We start from the raw sequence: 11,342 nt of genomic DNA on the forward strand, positions 1-11,342 counted from the left end.
ATCATCCCAAGCATTTATTCTTTGTATTGCAAACATTGCAATTACACTCTTAGCTATTTTAAAATGAACCATTAAGTTATTACTGACCACAGTCATATTGTTGTGCTTTCAAATAGTTGGTCTTATTCATTCTTCTAAATATTTTCTTTATACTCGTTAACCATCCCCACCTCCCCGCTAGTCTCACATTACCCTTCCCAACCACTGAAAACCATTCTTCTAAATCCTATGTCCACAAGTTCAATTGTTTTAATTTTTAGATCTCACAAATAAGTGAGAACATGTGATGCTTGTCTTTTTGTACCTGACTTATTTCACTTAACTTATTATCTCCAGTTCCATCCATGCTGTTGCAAATGGCAAGATCTTCCTTTTTATGGCTGAATGTTACTCCACTGTGTATATGTACTAGGTTTTCTTTATCTATTCATCTGTAGATGGACCTTTAGGTTGCTTCCAAATCTTAGTGATTGTGAATGGTGCTACAACAAACATTTATTACATATACTGAGATCCATTTTGGGGGATAAATACCCAGCAGTGAGATTGCTGGGTCATATGGTAGCTCTATTCTTACTTTTTTGAGAAACCTTCAAACTGTTGTTCATAATGGTTGTAACTAATTTACATTTCCAGCAAAAACGTGGGAGAGTTCCCATTCCTCTACATTCTCGCCAGCTTTTGTTATGGTTTTCTTTTGAATATAAGTCATTTGACCTGGGGTAAGACATTTCATTGTAGTTTTGATTTGCATTCCCCTGATGATCAATGATGTTGAGCAGCTTTGTATACACTTGTTTGCCATTTGTACTTCTTCTTTTGAGAAACACCTATTCAAATTCTTCACCCATTTTTAATCAGATTATTAGATTTTTGCCCTATAGAGTTGTTTGAGCTCCTCATATATTTCAGTTATTAATCCCATGTCAAATGCATAGTTTGTGAATATTTTTTCTATTTCTGTGAATTATCTCTTTGTTGTTTCTTTTACTGTGCAGAGGCCTTTTAACTTGATGTAGTCTCATGTGTGCATTTTTACTTTGGTTGCCAATGCTTGTGGAGTATTTCTTAGGACATTTTTGCTCAGACCAATATCCAGGAGATTTTGCCCAATGCTTTCTTGCAGTAGTTTTAAAGTTTGAGGACTTAGATTTAAGTCTTCAATCTATTTCCATTTGATTTTTTTTAATATGGTGAGAGATAGAGGTCTAGCTTCATTTTTCCACATATGGATATCCAGTTTTTCCAGCACTATTTATTGAAGAGACTGTCTATTCCTCAGCATACGTTCTTGAGACCTGGGTTGAAAATGAGTTCACTGTAAGTGTGTGGATTTGTTTCTCAGTTCTTTGTTCTGTTTTATTGGTAAATGTGTCTATTTTTATCTTAATACCATGTTGGTTTGTTTACTGTGATTCACTAGTATAATTTGACATCAGGAAATGTGGTTTCTCCAGTTTTCTTCTTTTTACTTAGGATAGCTTTGGCACTTCTGGGTCTTTTGTAGTTCCACATAAATTTTAGGATTTTTTTCTATTTTTGTGAAGAATGCCATTGATATTTTGATAGGGATTGCATTAAACCTGTTGATTGCTTTTGGTAGTATGAACATTTTAGCAATATTGATTCCTCCAATCCATGAACATGGATTATATTTTCATTTTTTGGTGTCGTCTTTAATTTATCTCATCAGCATTTGGTAGTTTTCATTATGGAGACTTTCCACTTCTTTGGTTAAATTAATTTCCATGTATCTATTTTTGTGGCTATTATAAATAAGATTAGTTTTTATTTCTTTATTCAGATTGCTGACTGTTGGCATACAGAAATGCTACTGATTGTTGTATGTTGATTTAGTAAACTGCAGTTTCACTGAATTTGTTCATCAGTTCCAACAGTTTTTGAACTGAGTCTTTAGGTTTTCCCAAATATAAAATTATACCATCTGCAAACAAGGATAACATGACTATTTCCACTCCAATTTGGATACCCTTTATTTCTTTCTCTTGTCTGATTGCTCTTACTAGAAATTCCAGAAGTATGTTAAAGAATGGTGGTGAAAGTGGGCATCCTTGTCATATTCAAAATCTTAAAAGAAATGCTTTCACTTTCTCCCCGTTTGGTAAGATACTGGCTGTGAGTCAGTTGTATTTAGTTTTTTATTATGCTGGGTATGTTTATCATATATCAAGTTTTTTTATTGCTTTTATTATGAAATGATGTTGAATTTTGTCAAAGGTTTTTCATCATTAGTTGAAATAATCATATGATTTTTATCCTTCATTTTGTTGATATGATGTATCACACTGATTGATTAGCAAATATTTAACCATCATTGCATCCCAAGAATAAAGACCACTTGGTCATGATGAATGATGTTTCTGATGTATTGTAGAATTAGGCTTGCTTATAGTTTGTTGAAGATTTCATGCATGAATATTTTTCAGGGATATTGACCTGTAGTTTTCTTTTTCTTTTATGTTTCTTTGTCTGGTTTGGGTATCGGGGTAATACTGGCCTCAGAATGAGTTTTGGAGTATTCTCTTCTCTTCTATTTCTCAGGAAAATTTGAGTAGGATTGGAATTAATTCTTCTTTAAATACGTGGTGAAATTCAGCAGTGAAGTCATCCGATTCCTCTCTTTACTAAGAAACATTTTACTACGGCTTCAATCTTACTACTTGCTATTGGTGTGTTCAAGTTTTGAACTTCTTATTGGTTCAATATTGATAGGTTGTATGTGTCCAGGAATTTGTCCATATCTTCTAGATTTTCCAATGTATTGGCACATAGTTACTCATAGTAGTCAGTAATGATACTGCAGTATCAGATGTAGCGATGCTTTTTCACCTCTGATTCTATTTATTTGTATCTTCTCTCTTCTTAGTCTGACCAAAGATTTGTCAATTTTGTATAAGTTTTTGGAAAAAAACTTTTTTGTTTTATTGTCCTTTGGTATTGTTTTCCTCATTTTGTTTTTATTTATTTCTGCATTGATCTCTCTGATGCTCATTATTTCTTTTCTTATACTAATTTGGAGTTTGGTTTGCTCTTGCATTTCTAGTTCTTTAAGATGCATCATTACACTGTTTGAAGTTTTTCTTCTTTTTCGATATAGGCAATTATAACTATAATCTTCCCTCTTAGTTCTGCTTTTGTTATATCCCATAGGTTTTGGTATGTTGTGTTTCTATAATTATTTGTTTCAATAAATTTTTAAATTTTCTTCTTAATTTCATCATTGCCCCATACTGGTAATTCGGGAGCATATTGTTTGATATTTATGTATTCATATAGTTTCGAAAATTCTTCTTGTTGTTGATTTCTAGTTTTATTCCATTGTGGTCAGAGTAGATGCTTGATATTATGCCAATATTTTTGAAGGTTTTAAGACTTGTTTTGTGACCTAACATACATTCTATCTTTGAGAATGATCCATGTGCTAAGAAAAATAATGTGTATTCTACAGTCATTGGATTAAATATTCTATAAACAGCTCTTAAATCCATTTGGCCTATAACACAGATTGTACCTGATTTTTTTGTTGAATTTCTATCTGGATGGTCTGTCCAATGCTGAAAGTGGGATATTGAGGTTTTCAACTATTATTGTATTGAGGTTTATCTATCTTTATCTCTAATAAAAATGTTTTATATATATATGAGTGCTCCAGTGTTGGGCGCATATGTACTTTAAATTGTCATATCCTTTTACTGAATTGATCCCTTTATCATGCTATAGTGTCCTTTGTCTCTTCTTAGAGTTTTTGTCTTGAAATCGATTTTTTTCTGATATAAATATAGCTACTCCTGATGTTTTTGGTTTCCATTGTATGGAATGTATTTTTCTATACTTTTATTTTCAGTCTATGTGTGTTTTTATAGGTGAAGTGTGTTTCTTACAGGCAAGATATAAATGAGTCTTGTTTTTCCATTCATTCAGCCACCCTATGACTTTTGACTGGAGAGTTTAGTCTATTCATATTTATTGTTATTATTGATAAACCTAAGGGCTTACTCCCGTCATTTTGTTAACTTTTTTTCTGGTTGTTTTGTGGTCTTCTCTTCTTTCTTTCTTTTCTTTCTATCTTCCTTCAGTGAAGGTGATTTTCTCTGGTAATATGATTTGATTTCTTGCTTCTTATTTTCTGTGTATCCATTATCTGCTTTTTGTTTTGAGTTACCATGAGACTATTCAGGAGTTCTCAAGGTTCTTTATCCCATCTGTTAAGACTCCATTGATCAAAATAACTCACATGTCTGAGCCCAAAGTATAGGGGCAGGAAAACATTGTGCAACTTTAGTGCAAGTGTATGAAAAATTAAAAGTAAAGAATGTAGATACATGGTGAGGTGAAGCATTGGAGCTGAGAATGCACTTATTTCACTCTCCCTGACATATTTATTGGGCTTAGTTGTATGCTAATAAAATGTTCAACAACAAGCTCTCAAACGAAAAAACAAAAGGACCTGATTCATAGAATTTGCTAGTTGTCATGCAGAATTCGTGCAACTAATATAAGATCATAGAACATAGAAATCAAAAAGATGCTAATGATTGATTCTCACAAGTCAGTACATGCTGTCTGTAGAACATCACTTCTCTAGGTGGCTACATTCTTCAAAAAAAAAGTCGGAGCTCCGTTAAGATGGTCTCCATGTGACGTTCTCTTTCTGGGTTCCAGTAAATACCTCCTGTGTTCAAGTACTTAGGTCTAGGGTACTACATTCTTTCCTGTGTTTTTTCTACACCTTACTCATATCTTTGTAATTAGTTCCTTTATCAAGCTCTACAAATTATTCAAATTGAATATGTCATTTGTCTTCGTCCTTGACCCTGACTATCACACATTTCTCTTTCTTGCTTATGCTGCACTTCGGTTATGATCTACATCATGTCTGCAATAGTCTTCCCATTTTTCTCCACTTAGTAATCTTCATTTTATTCATCAAGGCTCTACTCCTGTACTACATCTAACTAGAGATTTTTGAATTCTACCTTCTTCCCCTCACCCATTACCTACACCATTTATAACCACTTCTACCTCTATTTATTTTCCAATAATACACAATAGCAAGTTTCAGGGTTATTTTATAAGAAGTTTGAACCATATAGAATAATATGTTTAACATATATGTAAGTTATCAGCCATAAATCAAATACCCATAAACCCATCACTCAAATTAGTAACAAGAAATTAACAATACTACACCTGCCCAATATCATTTTTCTGTTTTCTTGCAGTGGTAACCACAATTCTGAGTTTTGTGTTCATCACTTCAGTGTTTTCTTTTTAAGCAGTTTTTTTCACGTATGTGTCAATTCCTCAAAATTTTTATTTACTGATTTTTGAGCTTCATAAAATTATGTCATACTATGTAAAGTTTCTGTGATTTGATTTTTAGCTCAATGCTATATTTCTAATAGTCATCATGTTATTTAATGTAATCAGCTTATAGATAGATAGATAGATAGATAGATAGATAGATAGATAGATAGATTGTTGTATAATAGCCCACCGTGTGACTATCACACAATTTGATCTTTCAGTCTACTACTGATTGAAATTAAGTTGTTTTACCTTTGTGATACTTCCAAAAGCACTGCTACAACTATTCATTTATATGTCACAGCACACATTGAGAAACATTCCTGTAGTATTATCTAAAGATAGTTTAATAAATGACTTTATTACAAAAGTACGTGCAGAGTGTAGGTAGTTTTATTTATTGTTGCCCAGTTTGTCATGTATTTGTTGTTGAAAACTTTCCTGGTTGAATATTCCCCCAAAGTTCATATGATAAGACCTATTTGAGGTCAATTTAGTAACAAATTTCCATAAAGTCATCATTTGCATCTCTTAGACTACTAAAAATGTTGAAGTTCTTTTCATCTGTTTATTCTTCATGTGCATTTTCTCATATGTAAAATACCTGCTCATGTCTTTGACACATGCTTCTATTAGGCTGTTTTCTTTTCCTTTTTAGGAATTTCATACACACATATCTTGGCTGTTAATCTTTTATTATTATGTATTTCACAAATATTTTCCCCAAGTTTTGTTTTATCTCTCTACTTTATGATGACTTTTGTTGAAAGAAGTTCTTAATTCTGAGGTAGCTAAATTGAGCAGTGTTTTCTTTTATGATAACCTATTTCAGGTATTCTTTCCTATCTCAGATTCATAAATATATGTCTACATTTTCTTTAAAACTCTCATATATTTGTTTTTCATATTTATGTGTTTAATTTATTAGCAATTTATTTTTACAAAGTGGGCAACTTGAAGATTCATATTTCTTCACATGTATAATCAACTATTCTAGTGTCAGTTGTTTAATAATATATTCATACTGATCAGCAATGTTACTTCTATCATATACTCAAGGTCTGATTCTGAGTTACCATGTGTCCAATCCATGTTGTCCTAAATACTATAATTGATTAATAATTTTGATATCTTGTAGGGCAACTCTCCCCTAGCATTCAATCTTTTTGCCATTGTTGTTTAGTAATGTCTAGGTTATTCTCAGGTCTTTCTTCATCCATATACAGTCTAGAATACATTAAAATATATTGTGTCTGACATTAATATAACTAACCTTTATTTACATTGGCAAGTAGTTGCCTGGTGCATCTTTACCCACCTCTTTATTTTCAACCTTTAAGTGTTCTCGTGTTTCTTTTAATCTCTTGCAAATGGCATATAGTTGAAATTTTAAAAACCTATACTGGCAATCTGTACATTTTAACCAATGGTTTTAGATAATTTATATTTATTTTGATTATGTATATATTTGGAGTGTTTCTACACTTTCTCTTGTGCTTCATTTTAGTTCCACTTTTCCTGTGCATCTTTTTCTCTTTTACCTTTAAAACTTACTAAGCTTTGAAATATCCTCTTCCCTCTATTGGTATCAATGTTAAACATTCTATTTCTATACTTGTAATGGTTACTGTTGGAATGTTATCGTGCATACTTAACAATGTCTGAAGTTAATATCTGAATATACTTCCCCAAAGTACAAAGACCTTGAAATACTTTAATTATGAATTGGCATGCCAGTGCTGTCCAAAATTTCATTTATATATATTTTAAACTTGTATACTAGGGAATATCACATAATTATGTTTTTTGTTTTGTTTTATATGAACAGTAATATTTTAAAATTATCGTTATGTTTACCAATTTTTTACTTACTGTTTCTTCTTGGATTCGAGGTGTTTCTTGCAGGATTATTTAATTTGTCTCTGATTTTAATTATTTTGGTTAATTAATGTTTATCGGTCTGTTCTTGCTTGTTTAAAATACTGTCTTTCACTCTTGTTTTTAAAAGTTTTACTGAGCACACACTTTGGGGTTCATAGATTTTTATTTTTCTTACATCCATTTGAAAGAAGCTGTCTTCTGTTTCTTAAGAACTCTGCTCTCAATATATTTATCTTTTCTTGTACATTTTATATCTTTTCTTTTTGCCTGCTTTTAAGATCATTATCTTTGGCATTCTGTAGTTTCAGTACAACATGGCTAGATGTGAGGGCTTTTTAAATAAGGTTGCTTGGGATATTACGTACCTTATGCAATAAGAATATATGTTTTTATAATCAATTTTAGTAATTTTTCAGCTGTTATAACTATAAATATTTCTCTCCTCTTCCTCTTTTTTCTCTCCTTGACTCTAATAAGATGTATTTTACTGCCTTCCATATAGCAGTTTCTCAAAACTACTTGTTGGATGAATGAAAAAGTAATCAAAACTTTCAGGGAAATATTTCATATTTGTTACTACTAAATAATTATTACTTCCTAAGAAACTTTCTTTTTTTATTATTATTATACTTTAAGTTCCAGAGTACATGTGCATAACGTGCAGGTTTCTTACATATGCATACTTATGCCATGTTGGTGTGCTGCACCCATCAACTCGTCACCACCCATCAATTCATCATTTATATCATGTATAACTCCCCAGTGCAATCCCTCCCCCCTCCCCCCTCCCCATGATAGGCCCCAGTGTGTGATGTTCCCCTTCCCGAGTCCAAGTGATCTCATTGTTCAGTTCCCACCAATGAGTGAGAACATGCGGTGTTTGGTTTTCTCTTCTTGTGATAGTTTGATAAGAATGATGGTTTCCAGCTGCATCCATGTCCCTACAAAGGACACAAACTTATCCTTTTTTATGGCTGCATAGTATTCCATGGTGTATATGTGCCACATTTTCTTAATCCAGTCTGTCACAGATGGACATTTGGGTTGATTCCAAGTCTTTGCTATTGTGAATAGTGCCGCAATAAACATACGTGTGCATGTGTCTTTGTAGTAGACTAATTTACAATCCTTTGGGTATATACCCAGTAGTGGGATGGCTGGGTCATATGGTACATCTAGTTCTAGATCCTTGAGGAATTGCCATACTGTTTTCCATAATGGTTGAACTAGTTTACAATCCCACCAACAGTGTAAAAGTGTTCCTATTTCTCGACATCCTCTCCAACACCTGTTGTTTCCTGACTTCTTAATGATTGCATTCTAACTGGTGTGAGATGGTATCTCATTGTGGTTTTGATTTGCATTTCTCTGATGGCGAGTGATGATGAGCATTTTTTCATGTGTCTGTTGGCTGTATGAATGTCTTCTTTTGAGAAATGTCTGTTCATATCCTTTCGCCACTTTTTGATGGGGTTGTTTGTTTTTTTCTTGTATATTTGTTTGAGTTCTTTGTAGATTCTGGATATTAGCCCTTTGTCAGATGAGTAGGTTGCAAAAATTTTCTCCCATTCTGTAGGTTGCCTGTTGACTCTGATGGTAGTTTCTTTTGCTGTGCAAAAGCTCTTTAGTTTAATGAGATCCCATTTGTCAATTTTGGCTTTTGCTGCCGTTGCTTTTGGTGTTTTAGACATGAAGTCCTTGCCCATGCCTATGTCCTGAATGGTACTACCTAGATTTTCTTCTAGGGTTTTTATGGTATTAGGTCTAACATTTAAGTCTCTAATCCATCTTGAATTAATCTTGGTATAAGGGGTAAGGAAAGGATCCAGTTTCAGCTTTCTACTTATGGCTAGCCAATTTTCCCAGCACCATTTATTAAATAGGGAATCCTTTCCTCATTTCTTGTTTCTCTCAGGTTTGTCAAAGATCAGATGGCTGTAGATGTGCGGTATTATTTCTGAGGACTCTGTTCTGTTCCATTGGTCTATCTCTCTGTTTTGGTACCAGTATCATGTTGTTTTGGTTACTGTAGCCTTGTAGTATAGTTTGAAGTCAGGTAGCGTGATGCCTCCAGCTTTGTCCTTTTGACTTAGGATTGTCTTGGCAATGCGGGCTCTTTTTTGGTTCCATATGAACTTTAAAGCAGTTTTTTTCCAATTCTGTGAATAAACTCATTGGTAGCTTGATGGGGATGGCATTGAATCTATAAATAACCTTGGGCAGTATGGCCATTTTCACGATATTGATTCTTCCTATCCATGAGCATGGTATGTTCTTCCATTTGTTTGTGTCCTCTTTGATTTCACTGAGCAGTGGTTTGTAGTTCTCCGTGAAGAGGTCCTTTACATCCTTTGTAAGCTGGATTCCTAGGTATTTTATTCTCTTTGAAGCAATTGTGAATGGAAGTTCATTCCTGATTTGGCTCTCTGCTTGTCTGTTACTGGTGTATATGAATGCTTGTGATTTTTGCACATTAATTTTGTATCCTGAGACGTTGCTGAAGTTGCTTATCAGCTTAAGGAGATTTTGGGCTGAGACAATGGGGTTTTCTAAATATACAATCATGTCATCTGCAAAGAGGGACAATTTGACTTCTTCTTTTCCTAACTGGATACCCTTGATTTCTTTCTCTTGCCCGGTTGCCCTAGCCAGAACTTCCAAGACTATGTTGATTAGGAGTGGTGAGAGAGGGCATCCCTGTCTTGTGCCAGTTTTCAAAGGGAATTTTTCCAGTTTTTGCCCATTCAGAATGATATTAGCTGTGGGTTTGTCATAAATAGCTCTTATTATTTTGAGGTACGTTCCATCAATACCGAATTTATTGAGCGTTTTTAGCATGAAGGGCTGTTGAATTTTGTCAAAAGCCTTTTCTGCATCTATTGAGATAATCATGTGGTTCTTGTCTTTGGTTCTGTTTATATGCTGGATTACGTTTATTGATTTGCGAATGTTGAACCAGCCTTGCATCCCAGGGATGAAGCCCACTTGATCATGGTGGATAAGCTTTTTGATGTGCTGCTGAATCCGGTTTGCCAGTATTTTATTGAGAATTTTTCCATCGATGTTCATCAGGGATATTGGTCTAAAATTCTCTTTTTTTGTTTTGTCTCTGCCAGGCTTTGGTATCAGGATGATGTTGGCCTCATAAAATGAGTTAGGGAGGATTCCCTCTTTTTCTATTGATTGGAATAGTTTCAGAAGGACTGGTACCAGCTCCTCCTTGTACCTCTGGTAGAATTCAGCTGTGAATCCATCTGGTCCTGGACATTTTTGGTGGGTAGGCTATTAATTGTTGCCTCAATTTCAGAGCCTGCTATTGGTCTATTCAGGGATTCAACTTCTTCCTGGTTTAGTCTTGGGAGAGTGTAAGTGTCCAGGAAATTATCCATTTCTTCTAGATTTTCTAGTTGATTTGCGTAAAGGCGTTTATAGTATTCTCTGATGGTTGGTTGTATTTCTGTGGGGTCGGTGGTGATATCCCCTTTATCATTTTTTATTGCGTCTATTTGATTCCTCTCTCTTTTCTTCTTTATTAGGCTTGCTAGCGGTCTGTCAATTTTGTTGATCTTTTCAAAAAACCAACTCCTGGATTCATTGATTTTTTGGAGGGTTTTTTGTGTCTCTATCTCCTTCAGTTCGGCTCTGATCTTAGTTATTTCTTGCCTTCTGCTAGCTTTTGAATGTGTTTGCTCTTGCCTCTCTAGTTCTTTTAATTGTGATGTTAGAGTGTCAATTTTAGATCTTTCCTGCTTTCTCTTGTGGGCATTTAGTGCTATAAATTTTCCTCTACACACTGCTTTAAATGTGTCCCAGAGATTCTGATATGTTGTATCTTTGTTGTCATTGGTTTCAAAGAACATCTTTATTTCTGCTTTCATTTCGTTATGTACCCAGTAGTCATTCAGGAGCAGGTTGTTCAGTTTCCATGTGGTTGAGCGGTTTTGATTGAGTTTCTTAGTCCTGAGTTCTAGTTTAATTGCACTGTGGTCTGAGAGACAGTTTGTTATAATTTCTGTTCTTCTACATTTGCTGAGGAGTGCTTTACTTCCAATTATGTGGTCAATTTTGGAATAAGTGCGATGTGGTGCTGAGAAGAATGTATATTCTGTTGATTTGGGGTGGAGAGTTCTATA

Source organism: Rhinopithecus roxellana, chromosome 7 (assembly GCF_007565055.1).
Source record: "Rhinopithecus roxellana isolate Shanxi Qingling chromosome 7, ASM756505v1, whole genome shotgun sequence".
Taxonomy (NCBI): domain Eukaryota; kingdom Metazoa; phylum Chordata; class Mammalia; order Primates; family Cercopithecidae; genus Rhinopithecus; species Rhinopithecus roxellana.